We start from the raw sequence: 12,711 nt of genomic DNA, 5'->3' as shown, positions 1-12,711 counted from the left end.
AAAAAAAAATGCCTGCTTTGCATTTCACAATCAGACTGTTGTGGCTAGATTCCACTTTTATTTTAAAAATGTATGCTAGAATAATATTGTCACTGTACACGTGTACAATGGGATACAGAGCATCTCCTACTCAGTGCAAACATGTGGGAAAAGAATGAGGAGGTGCACAGTTCTGCAGCACTATATCCCACATAGCAGACAGGCCTGGCCCGGATCTGGTGTCAAGCCAGCACTGCTGGCTGACTGGTGGCATGGTAAGTGATATGTCATCCAGATATGGGCCAGGCCTGGTGTAGATGGCACTGTTTATGTGATCGTATGCCACATCTGGCCTGATTGTGGTTTGGTTTATGTAGCCCAGGCTCATAGAAAACAGGTCTGGTTCGGGTCCGGCATCAAGCTGGCACTTCTGACTGACTGGTGTCATGGCAGGATGTATGTCAACCAGATGTGGGCCAGGTCTGGCAATGCTCCACTATTTATGTTCCTATTTTAGTTAGAAGACCCAAATGCCATGTTGCAATACTATACTGCTGTGGTAGCCAACGTTTCAAATGCAGTTTTGACAGGTTTGTGAGTGTACACTTTATCCAAAACCTAGTGACGGTTTACTCATGTTTACCACTTGGTGGCTGTAGCTCAGGAGGTAGAGCAGGTCACCTACTGATTGGAAGGTTAGTGGTTCGATCCCTGGCTGCTCCAGTCTGCATGCCTGCAAGATACTAACCCCAGTTGCTCTCTAGTGCATCCATTGGAGTGTGAATGGAGTTAGGAAGCACTCAGTTTAGAGAAAGTGACTAGGGCATGTTCTATAGAGTGCTCTGGGAGAGTAGGAAATCACTATATAAGATTCACAGTCTGAGCAGAGTTTTGTCGTGTTACTTTTGCACTATTATATTTCAGCAGTATTATTTGATATATTGATATAATGTTAATTCTGAATTATATAAATCATTCAATTCAAAATAAATTTGCTGCATTACCTTTTGTGATGGACCGAGTTGAAAAACAAAGTTCAGACTCACCATACAAGTGGAAGCATTTTTAATGATTCCACTTGTATGACTAGCCACTCAATGCAGGCAGAAAGCTTATTTAATGTTTAAACTGCAGAGATTAAATAATTTTGCTGCTGTAAAATCAGCATTTTGTCATATTTAAAAAAAAATAAAATAAAAATTATATATATATATATATATATATATATATATATATATATATATATATATATATATATATATATATATATATATATATATATATATATATGACAAAATGCTGATGACAAAACGCCATAACCTGATAATGTGGTTGTATTTTTAGGCAATTTTAAGTGATCTGTGCAGGAGACCTGATTTAAATCAGGGTGTGCACGTTATTTTAGTTCATGCCTCTTTCTCAAGTGTGCCAGACCATTAAAATCACAGCACCATAACCTGTAATAAAGTTCTATCTAATCTAATCTAATGTCAGTATCTTTAAGTAAAGCACATTATGAGAACAATACGTCCTTATATATATGAGGAGGGAGACGAGGAACCATCATGGAAGGACAGGCCCCTGCACGGTATGTACCACCGGCAGATAGAGGAGGTGGCTGATATCCAGAAATCCTACCAGTGGCTGGACAAAGCTGGACTGAAAGACAGCACAGAGGCACTAATCATGGCAGCACAAGAACAAGCTCTGAGCACAAGATCCATAGAGGCTGGGGTCTATCACACCAGGCAAGACCCCAGGTGCAGGCTGTGTAAAGATGCCCCAGAGACAATCCAGCACATAACAGCAGGGTGCAAGATGCTAGCAGGCAAGGCATACATGGAACGCCATAACCAAGTGGCCGGCATAGTGTACAGGAACATCTGTGCCGAGTATAACCTGGAAGTCCCGAGGTCAAAATGGGAGATGCCCCCAAGGGTGGTGGAGAATGACCGAGCTAAGATCCTGTGGGACTTCCAGATACAGACGGACAAAATGGTGGTGGCTAACCAACCGGACATAGTGGTGGTAGACAAACAGAAGCAGACGGCCGTAGTGATCGATGTAGCGGTTCCGAATGACAGCAATATCAGGAAGAAGGAACACGAGAAGCTGGAGAAATACCAAGGGCTCAGAGAAGAGCTCGAGAGGATGTGGAGGGTGAAGGTAACGGTGGTCCCCGTGGTAATCGGAGCACTAGGTGCGGTGACTCCCAAGCTAGGCGAGTGGCTCCAGCAGATCCCGGGAACAACATCGGAGATCTCTGTCCAGAAGAGCGCAGTCCTGGGAACAGCTAAGATACTGCGCAGGACCCTCAAGCTCCCAGGCCTCTGGTAGAGGACCCGAGCTTCAAGGATAAACCGCCCGCAGGGGCGTGCTGGGTGTTTTTTATATATATATATATAGATATATATATATATAGATATATATATATATATATATCAAAAATAATCAGTTTCTTAATGTATTTTCTTTAAAACACTCTTTTAAAGAAAAAAAAGAATATGATAATTATAATAATGTGTGTGAATATGCATATTAGATAGTTTTGGTGAAATATAAGCCCTCTACAAAGGAGGGAAAGCCCCGTAACTTCCTTTGAAACTAAATATGTTCCCAATAACAGTAGACAGAGCTACAGAGCCATGGCACCCTTACCCAGTTGGCTACCAGATAATGACCAGCACTACTTGTGCATTAAATAAAAGGACGAGTAATGTTTGCCGCACTGTTGCACACACAGCACGCTCATTTGTTTCAGACAACTTGCCAACGTGTACATAATAGCCTAACACTCCTGTGTTATATAGACTATAGTGTACACCCTGCTTACTGGTTTTTGTTGCATCAGTCTGCGTCTCCCAATTAATTTGTGTGTGCCCAGGCGGCAAAAAATGTGCATGCTCTTTGCAAGCTTGTTCCTGGCTCCAGGTGCCGCACTCTGCCATCAAGGGCGAACATTGGTTAATGGTCCACAGCCTTTTTTCTAAACTGAGCACCTGATGGCTTTGAACTTTTCTTGTCCATCTTCCATTGGTTTTAATTTTGCACTCCAGTATGAACACAGATCCCCCAACCCAAGCATCACCACAACATGATCTAACACACCTACACCTTAGTTCACAGATTCACTTTGTCTAGGGTGCATTTCTGAGATTTCACACAACCCAGGATTCAAATCATGAATACATGATGGGCTTGGATTTACATCATTATGAATGAAATGTGCTCTATTTGGAAGCAGCCGGCCCCCCTCCCCTTTCGACAGGTTGTGTGTGAGACTTTAAATTATCAAACTGTAAATTATGAATTTTAAATTGTTATTGATCCTTTACCCCGAGTCCTAAAGTGTATATTTATTTTCTTACTCATTTTATATTTATTGTTTGTTTACTTGCACTGCTGTAACTGGAGCCTCGTCATCTCGTCTCTCTATATACTGAACTGTAGCGGAGATGACAATAAAGTTTACTTTGACTTCAGCAGCGAGCAGGCGCACCGAGGGCTCTCGCGCTCACTTTTTGTGTATAGAGTTTCAAAAAAACATCGGTGCAAATTATAAGTCTGTATTATAATGTCTGGTGTTTTCGTGTTTGTTGGTTTGTTTTTATTTTGTTTTATTTTGCGAGTTGGTTATTAGATGCTGCTCCAGCCGGTCAGAGAATCCCCCGCCGCCCCGCCCTCTCCTCTCTGCGCTGCAAGCAGCAGGCGCACCTCGCAAACGGGAGGGCGCCCTTACTCCCAGCAAAAGGGCGATAGAAAACTGTTAGGATGCCTGGGTCGTTGACCCAGGGTTTTTGAGTTTATTATATTATTTATCATTTCTAGTCTTTGGTTTCTTTGAGTTCTGTCTTATGGTTTATGTCTCTGTCTTCTCTAGTTGCTCTGTCTCCCCTGTCAGCTGTATCCCCTTGTCTAGTTGGCGTCTCTGTGTATCCTTAGTTGTTATATCCCCGTGTCCAGTCAGTGTCTGTCTGCCCTGGTCCCATGCCTCTGTTCCCTCTGTTGCAGTGCCTGCATGCGAGTCTGTGTCTTTAGCTCAGTCTGTGTTATGTTTCCTGTTTTACTTTGAAAGTCTGTGTCTCATGTAAATGCGTCTGGTTTTGCTCCCCTTGTCTCGTTAGGCCTGATTTGCCCCAGCTGTGTTTCCCTCCTGTTACCCATTCCCTGATTGCTCCCTCTGTGTATTTAAGCCCTGTGTTTCTTTGTGTCTGGTTGGTGATCTACCGTCATCTTGCTGTGTAAGTTTATTTTGGTGTCTCGGTTTTGTTACTGTTTGAGTTTAGCATTAAAGCTGTTTTGAAGTACACTCTTGCCTCTGAGCGTCTGTGCTTTGGGTCCTCCTTACCACCACTCCTGTCTGCACACAGCCCTAACCTGACAAAAACTGATCGGTGCCAATGCCATTCCCAATATGCACTGGCTGACGTCGGGGCAGCACAAGTACGAGCATTTTTTTTTTTTTTTTGCTGATGCCCGTGATGCCGCCCCCCACCACGATGCCACCCTGGGCAACCGCCCGTGTCGCCTAAAAACCACTACTGCCCGTAGTACAGAGTAGACAAAATCATTTTGTCTGGAATTAAAGTTCAATCCCCAATAAGTGTATCCAGACAATTGAAATCTGATGCTAATTTTTTAAAACAAAGGCTTGCTAGGTGCCTTCCTGCCGTTACGCCCTGGTAATCCCAGCGCAGTAATTTTCTTCCCATTATTATTCCCATAAATCTGTGAATTTTTAAACAGTTTCCACTTTGTTTGTTTTTGTATTTATTCTGATATAATTAATCCCCCCCCCCCCCCCCCCCGCGCATCCCCCTGTTGTGCCACCCGTTAATAAAAAACCTGGAAACGCCCCTGTTAGTTGACACTCGTAGGTCAAACAGCTGTGTGCGTGTTTACATGAGCGCGTGAGACTGTGAGAAGACTCCAACACACAGAGAAACGTGTTATAAACGACCTTTTACGACTTTTATGTGAAAACACAAGCCTGAGCATCAGAAGCGCTCATCCTGCAGCTCACTGCCCTCTCGTACTTTGCATAGATACCGTCCTTGCTTCCGGACTTTTTTATAACTTGCGGGCTATAATGCAAGTTAACTTTTACTTCCTTGTACACACACGCGGATAGAGGAACTGGCCGTTTTGCGGGTGGCCTTTTTGTCAGCGCTCTACATCCTCTCCTGTTTCACTTCAAAACTCTCAAATCATGATTAGATAGAAAACAAACGAGCGGCGACTTTGGGAGCTGTAAGGAATCGATTTCACTCACAAGGTAAGCCGGACACTTTACTTTTCTTTATTTTTTTTCCTTCTTTTCTGTTTTTGGTGTCAGTTTTCTAGCGACCGCGGTGTGACACAGTTCAGCTGGCTGAGGGGAAATCCGCTTTTTGCTGGCGGCAGCTGCAGCAGTGTGTGCGGGGCTGCAGAGGATGTGTCTGACCAGGCGGCTCAGCGTGGAGGCAACTCCGTGTCAGAGCGGGACCGGTACCTCCGAAAGCCTTCACGCACGGCGCACTTTACATTTCTTCTATGGGGAACTAGTTTTGAGGTGAACCGTTGGGTCCACGTGGAAGAGTTTCACCCATATTTAATTCCAATACTTCAAACTTCACTGTGTTGGTCAGGATAATAGACACGGGGCCCTCTGCGGCTTTAGTGTGGGGCTTTGTGTAGCTGTTGTGCCATTTTATTGTAGTTTTGCGCCACTTTTGTGAGACTTGTTCTATTCCATAAAAGTCGTTTTTGTGTGATATTGCATTTCCTTGTTGTTGCTTCTTCTCCTGCCTTGTTTGGGGTTATTTGTGTGCTTTTTGTCTTTGTTGGTCGTTTTACGTCAGTTTCACTGCTGGAAGGTTAGTTATTGAATATTAAGAGGTCGCAGATTAGTTGCTCTGCTAAAAATGTCTTGCATGAATAACTGTAATGAGATGATCTCATAATGTGGTTGTATTTTTAGGCAATTTTAAGTGATCTGTGCAGAAGACCTGATTTAAATCAGGGTGTGCACGTTATTTTAGTTCATGCCTCTTTCTCAAGTGTGCCAGACCATTAAAATCACAGCACCATAACCCGTAATGTCAGTATCTTTAAGTAAAGCACATTATGAGAACAATACGTCCTTAAAAAACTGTCAAATAACTAAAATATTGTTTTGGTTTTTTTTCCTCCTCAAGTTAGCAATCCATCTTTAAAACAGGAGTAATAGCGTCTATGTTTCCCACATTCAGTGACTCTGCTGTCTTTGGATCTCAGTGGAAAGGCACAAAGCTTTACATCTTCACCATTCAAACAACTAATTCACAATTCAGGTCTTTTCATGCCTGTGTGGCAATACTGGCATCACCACACCAGGAGCAGTGTGCTTTTTCTTTTCTGAAAAGGTCTTTGGCACAGGATTGTGTTTTCTGCATTAGATGTTTCCTCAGCAGCACGTTCACTGCTGCTAAACAAGTTTTATTCTATTTAGGGCCGATTTCTGATTTTAAATGGAAAAAAAAAATGTTGAATTTCCAGCTGTGCAAGGCACTCGTGTCAGACAACATGGCCCCTGCTTGGTGTGGTTGGCTGATCACAGGCATGGACGACTGAACTTGCTAAGAGCATCACTGAGGCGGTGCAAATTCAAACCAGAGAACTGTTCAGAATCAGTGCTCAGACTTTTACTGGCAAACCTGTGGGGTCTGTAGATGCAGAGGGAGCTCCTTACAAAGACTGTTTTGGAGATCTTTGGCTACGTGGAGTGAAGGATTACAGGAATTCAACCAGCACGCAAGCTGCGGGAAATACTTGCACACACTCTTCCAAAAAGCCAGCGCAGCATTGCCTTCGTTAAACGCTGATTGGCTGTAAAGGTTAAACAGGAAAGGGAACGACCATAGAAGACTTTACCACAATGATAAAAAAGCACAAAAAACAACAAAGATCAAAGAGGCATGGTTAGAAGCAGAGACGGTGGACAGTTTCCACTGTTTTCAGTTTCACAACACCACCAAGGTCTCTGTATGTCGTGACATTTATCTTCTCTGTGGCAGGGATGAAGCTGAAGGACCAACAAGTGCACAGCACGAACACGAGTTTCTCACGTTAGTAGCTGTCCCTCAGATCTGTATCTCTGCCCCTTTGTCCACAGCGACAAGATGTAGACGTATTTCTGTAAATCCCAGTTGTGCTGGGACCATTTTACCCCTGATGGTGTTGCACTCAAATGTCCATCTTGTCCAGAGTTATGTGAATAAAGGCTTTCCTGCATGGGAAAAGATAAAAAACAAACACAATAAACCCCAGAATGTGAGTTCTACTGCACATTTTCAGCTCATCACAGATGCCGTCCACCTGTCCAAAACTCACAAGAATCGTTATTTGTCCTACAATATGGGTCAGAATTGAATCAAGTTTGCATTCAGTGTTCATGTAATGGGTCTAACACGAGGTCACCGGTTTGTCTCTGTCATTCTCTCTCACCAAACCTAAAGAACGCATCACTCTCTGTTTGTGCTTCACACACGGATCGTGAGCCAGATGAGCAGCGACATCTAGATTCCCCTTTATGATCACCAACGTTTGTATGAGGAGTTGTAATTTAAGGATTTTCTGAGCAACTGAAGTTTTCTTCCATTCTGTTGACTGCAGAGGTGAAGTATATCACAGACAAATTTGTCACATTTATTCAGGAATCTCTAAACATAATTTTCTCTTCAGTTTGCATCTTGATCATCATTTTGTGTCTCAAATTGTTTCTCAATTTCCTGGTTCCTTTTCTTCCTCTTTGCATTGCTTTTGATCAGTTTGAGTTCACACTGTGTCTGTTTTGTTTTTGGTTGTTGTGTATTGCTTTAATTATTGTGTCCATCTACGGTCATTCTTTGGCTCTTTGAGGGTCATTTTGCATCTGTTTCTTTTTGTGTATCATTTGTCATTTTGTGTCTCTTGCTTTTGTGGTTTGAAGTCCTTTTTGCCACACTGTGTCACCTTTTGCCCTTTTTGTATTTCGTTTGGGTCTTTTTGCCTCCTAATGATTTTGTCTGTCCTGTGTCTCTGCAGTTTTGCTTCTTTTGTCTTTTTTGTCATATTAGTCTATTTTTCCTCATTTCGTGTCTCTCTTTTGGGTCCTTATGTGCAGAGTTGCTATGTATTTTATGCTATTTGTTCATTGTGCATGCGTTGTGGTCATTTTTGAGTCTTTTGTCTTTCATTCTTCTTGCTCATAGCGCGCCTATTTTTGTATAAATATAGTATAAATATCCAGATGGAGACACAAATCATCTTCTATGAGAGGCAAATGACTTCAACAAGACATGAACAAATTCTAAAGAAATTCAAGGACTGAAAATAAGATTTCTGTTTGGGTTGCCATGAGAAACAATGAGACACCAAATTACCAGAAAAAGACTCAAATGGACCATAAATAGCTGCACGTTGCCTTCATTCAGCAGACGTGTGTCCTACAGCTCTAGTCTCATAACCTTCCTTGTCCTTTTCATTTCACTGAAAAACCAATGCAACGACGTAGCTGTAGCTCTGTGGAGCGCTAACACAGCCGTCTGTGAAAGTAAAGCACCTGCAGAGACGTTAAAACTAAACGACAGACCCCAGAGTCACCGTATCTGTATCGCTGCTTCTTTTAAGGGCAGATATGCGGAGAACATTTTCATGCACGTCCTCTTGATCGTATTGATGGGGCTAACGGGTCTAGCCTGTTCTCTTGTTCCTTTTTTCTCACAGCCTTTGGCCGTAGATGTCTGTTGAAGTTGAATGAATACATTGTTGGCTGGCAGGAGGGAGATGGCGAAATGCAAACAAACACCAACAGTAATGTTCGCGTCCACCTCGTGGATCTAAACTCACTGTTGATGTTCACAGAAACACGCTGCTCCAGCTGCTAATAATCATTTTACTTCACTACGGCAGTGTTTGCTTAAATGGTTAATATTGATCCTTATTATTCACTGACACCGTCCTGTGAACTGTGTGCGTGTAAATGTGTGCAATCGGTTTGTAAATACTGCAGCAAGTAATTAACTGGAATATTTAGTTTTTTTGATATTCCAAATAATTTCCCAAATATGTGATGAGCAGTAAAACAGCCGCCTTGAGTCAGTACTTACAACATAATGTAAAGTGTTTCATCAGGTTAACTGGAAAGTTTAAGCAGACTGACTAATCTCAGTGTTGTAGCTAAATTTGTCAAAAAGTAAACTTTTTGCTGTTTGAAAAGTTCAAATCTGTGTGGCAGCCGTAGGAAATGGCTCTGCAAAAGATTTCTGCAAGAAAAATAGAATTTTTAACGCTTACCATTTGTTCTCTGCGTGAACAGAGAGGCCAGGCTTCAGTCCCCCGGTCTGCCCCGATTACCCACGCCGACGACGTCCTGTCCTTGAAAGTGTTCGCACGTGTGCGTGCAAGTCCATGAAATGTTTTGAATGACTTCTGATAAAATTTGGCTTCCATCCATGGAGATCTTCACGGCCCGCTCAACAATTTATTGGTGGAAAATTTACAAAAAGCCTTTTAAATTAGAAACTATGATCCTTACAAGATCAAAACTGCGTGGACAGAGCAACATGTAGGAAGCACCATAAAAAGATTTAACATAGCATGTCATATTTGACCTTTGACCTCTTCTTCAAGGTTAAAAGAATGATCTAAAAGTGATAATAATGCTGTTTGGAGCTCTTTAATATGGAGATACGTTTTCAGATCGTGTTAGCATGGGATACTTACTGAGTACAGCTGATTAATTTATTATTGTGACTTTGTTATCCACCTTACAGTAACAGGTTATTACTGTTCAAATATATAACAATTTAAATACATGTGAAATATTACTGAAAAAGTTCCTTTTTTTTAGTTTTAGAAAAGAAAAATACACTTTTTAATTTTTAATATTAAAATGTAATTCAATAAGGTAAATAACTGTTCAAACTGCACTACAAACTCGTTAAGGGCGTTAATGTAGAAAAAAGCCCCCAAAATGAACAAACTGTAAATAATTTGTTAAATCTCGTATCAGCTGGTAGCGTGATGTCACATATTTATTATCATTTATGCAGATGTTTGCAAAAAGAAAAGAGCAAAGTAACATTCTGCATATTTGGTGGGTTTTTTTTTCTTTTCTTTTTTAAATGCATTTTAAAACTGTTTGATCCAAAGTTCATATATGTGTAATTGTTAAAGAAGCAATGAGCTAAAAGAGGCTAAACCACAGGTGTCCAACTCCAGGCCTCGAGGGTTTTAGATGTGTCCTTGATCCATCACAGCTGATTTAAATGGTTAAATTGCCTCCTCAACATGTCCTGAAGTTCTCCAGAAGTCTGCTAATGAACTGATCATTTGATTCAGGTGTGTTGAAACAGGGTGAGATCTAAAGCCTGCAGGACACCGGCCCTCGAGGCCTGGAGTTCGACAGCCCTAAACAATTTAGCAACTGTGTGAGGAGATAAATAATAATAATATCAAATCTCTTTCATGTGTTTATCGTAAAGCTTCAACAGTTAAACTTATTTGAATAAATGAGTCGAAATTAAGTTTTTTTTGTTTTTGCCGCTTCAGCTCTTTAAAATCAGGTTTCATATATATTGCTGCAGTGAAGCGAATGCCATTAGATCTGCACTGTTAGTCCTCAGACTAAACAAGCTGAAGATGTCAGTTTGTTCTACTCTTTTCTTAAAAAGATGCGTAGCTAAAGTTGTTTTCATTACTGTTTAAATGGGGTTTTTGTTTCTCTGGTGCTTTTCATTCATATTTGGGTTGCATGTAAACAGACTCATTATTCTAACTTTCTTTTATGGCACAAGTGAGTGGATTAAAGTGAGCCACAGACTCAGTAATGCAGCCAAATTATGAATGCATGACCTCTGCGTAGGCCTGTGGGGTTTTGAGGAAGATGTGAGATAACGTTGTCCTATACTGCAGAAATGATTTGACTTGTGGTAAATACCCAAATATTAAGACAATAGCCATACAGTTCATGTTGGGGATAATTCAATCCAGTAAAAACGCCGAGTGTAGAGCTTAGAAAGACCGACGGACACGGACATCTGTCCTCCTTCCTCTGCTGCTGCGGCGCATTCACTGCCTGCAGGTGTTGCTGCTAGAAAGTGAGAGGAGGCATTTCTCAGCCTGCAGCCAAGTTAAAAAAAAACTGCTAGATTTGAGAGTGTGGCACATTAAGCAACCAGCTGTTCTATATACATACATACATACATACGGCTCAGCGTTTGCTCGGTCAGAACAAAACTGCACTCTAACTACGAGCAGAAAAACACCAAATAAGAAAATAGACTGAAGCTTTTTTAGATTCTAAATGACACTTCTGAAGCGAAACGTTGCACAGGCAAAAATGAAACTGTTACAGAGACAACAATCCTTTTGTGGAGTACAAGAAAAAAGCATAAAGGAAGTTTGACGTCTGTATGATTTAAAGAGCTGTAGCGCGTGTTGCACCTCACCCAGCACCTCAGGCTGATGTGTCATCTTCAAGGTGCAAATCTTCATGCTCTTTCTGTAACATGCATCTCTGTATATCTGCTGTTAATCACCCGTAAATGATTCTTTTGTTCCACAGCATCTTAAACAAGTTGCTTTAGACTTTAGCTGGTACCTCACTGCAAATATTGATATTAACCAACACGTCTTTGCTGAGGATGAGCTGGATCCTTCAGCCTCTTCAGTGCACGTGCTGAACTCAGCAACTTGCTGAGTTGCTGAGGCCACAGTGGCCTAGTTTACAGACAACCACAGACTGTATATAAAAGATGGGCACAGCGACACAAAGCCACATATAGGTTTTGGGACATGGCGGTTGCTGTTCTGGCTGCTGCTCTGTTACTTTTTGGAGCCAGAAGCTGCACTCGTAAACTGCACGAAGGACACATACATGATTTGTTGTTTTTGTAGTTTTGCCTCTTCGCGCCACCGCAGTGGATTTTAAATCAAACAATCGATATGTGATGAAAGTGTAGACGCTCAGCTTTAAGTCTTAAATACAAGGGCTCATTAACTGGCCACTCATTTTCAGAGGCTTAAAAGTAAATTACTAACATCATTTTCAATTTAAAAATGGATGAAAATCATTAGCAGTTCATAACTGAGCCCGTGGACATCCCTACATGCTGTTTCCCCCCCGAGATGCTCTGCCAGGCTTTTGCTGTGGCTGACTTCTCTTGCTTCATCTGTTGCACAGGTTGCTTTCGGCTCATTGTCCATCTGAACTTTGAAGTCTGTCCACACGGTTTTGCAGCATTTGTGTGAATCTGAGCAGAGTGCAGTCCTGTCCACAGTTCATCATGAGCAGTCACATCATCAGTAAACACCAGTAACACGGCCTCCATGACCTGTTCGTTACCTACTTCATACTTTTGTCATGTCGTTATGTCGGTAAAAACAGGTTAACCTCGGTTTAGTTAGTTCAAAGAGGCTTGTTTGGATGTTTAATCTGCTTCTTTTAAAGCCTGGGCATCTCTTGATGACAGCGATACTCCTTCCTCCTCATGAGTGTTCCTGACTTGGTTAGATGTTGTGAAATAGTTTTTCCTTAACCATGGAAATAATCCTGTCACCCACTTTAGTTTAGTCTTTGGTCTTTCAGTCTGTCGGTGCATTCCTTCTGTTTATGAATGAATCCGATTGTTTATATGGTCAGTTTCTGATATCTTTCTAACCGGTTTATTTTTGGTATTTCAGCCTGATGGCCTCCCTCACATGTACTTATATTGTTTTCAGCTCAAAATT

General features: G+C 41.6%; 1 protein-coding gene across 1 annotated transcript in view; it reads left to right on the top strand.

The window, feature by feature from the left end:
- The first annotated feature begins 4,893 nt into the window (after positions 1-4,893).
- The window catches only part of plcg2 (phospholipase C, gamma 2), a 45,938-nt gene continuing 38,120 nt past the window's right edge, over positions 4,894-12,711 (top strand). Inside the window, exon 1 of the mRNA XM_086302099.1 lies at positions 4,894-5,254. The gene's annotated coding sequence lies outside the window, so the exon portion shown is untranslated. The remainder of the gene's footprint in view (positions 5,255-12,711) is intronic.

This window comes from Aulonocara sp. 'chitande type north' Nkhata Bay, linkage group LG7 (assembly GCF_057382095.1).
Source record: "Aulonocara sp. 'chitande type north' Nkhata Bay isolate Kocher_YH1m ecotype deep benthic linkage group LG7, A_spYH_male_GT1.1, whole genome shotgun sequence".
In the NCBI taxonomy this organism is placed as follows: Eukaryota; Metazoa; Chordata; class Actinopteri; order Cichliformes; family Cichlidae; genus Aulonocara; species Aulonocara sp. 'chitande type north' Nkhata Bay.
Note: the sequence above shows the minus strand (reverse complement) of the source record. Positions and strands in the feature narration are given on the sequence as shown.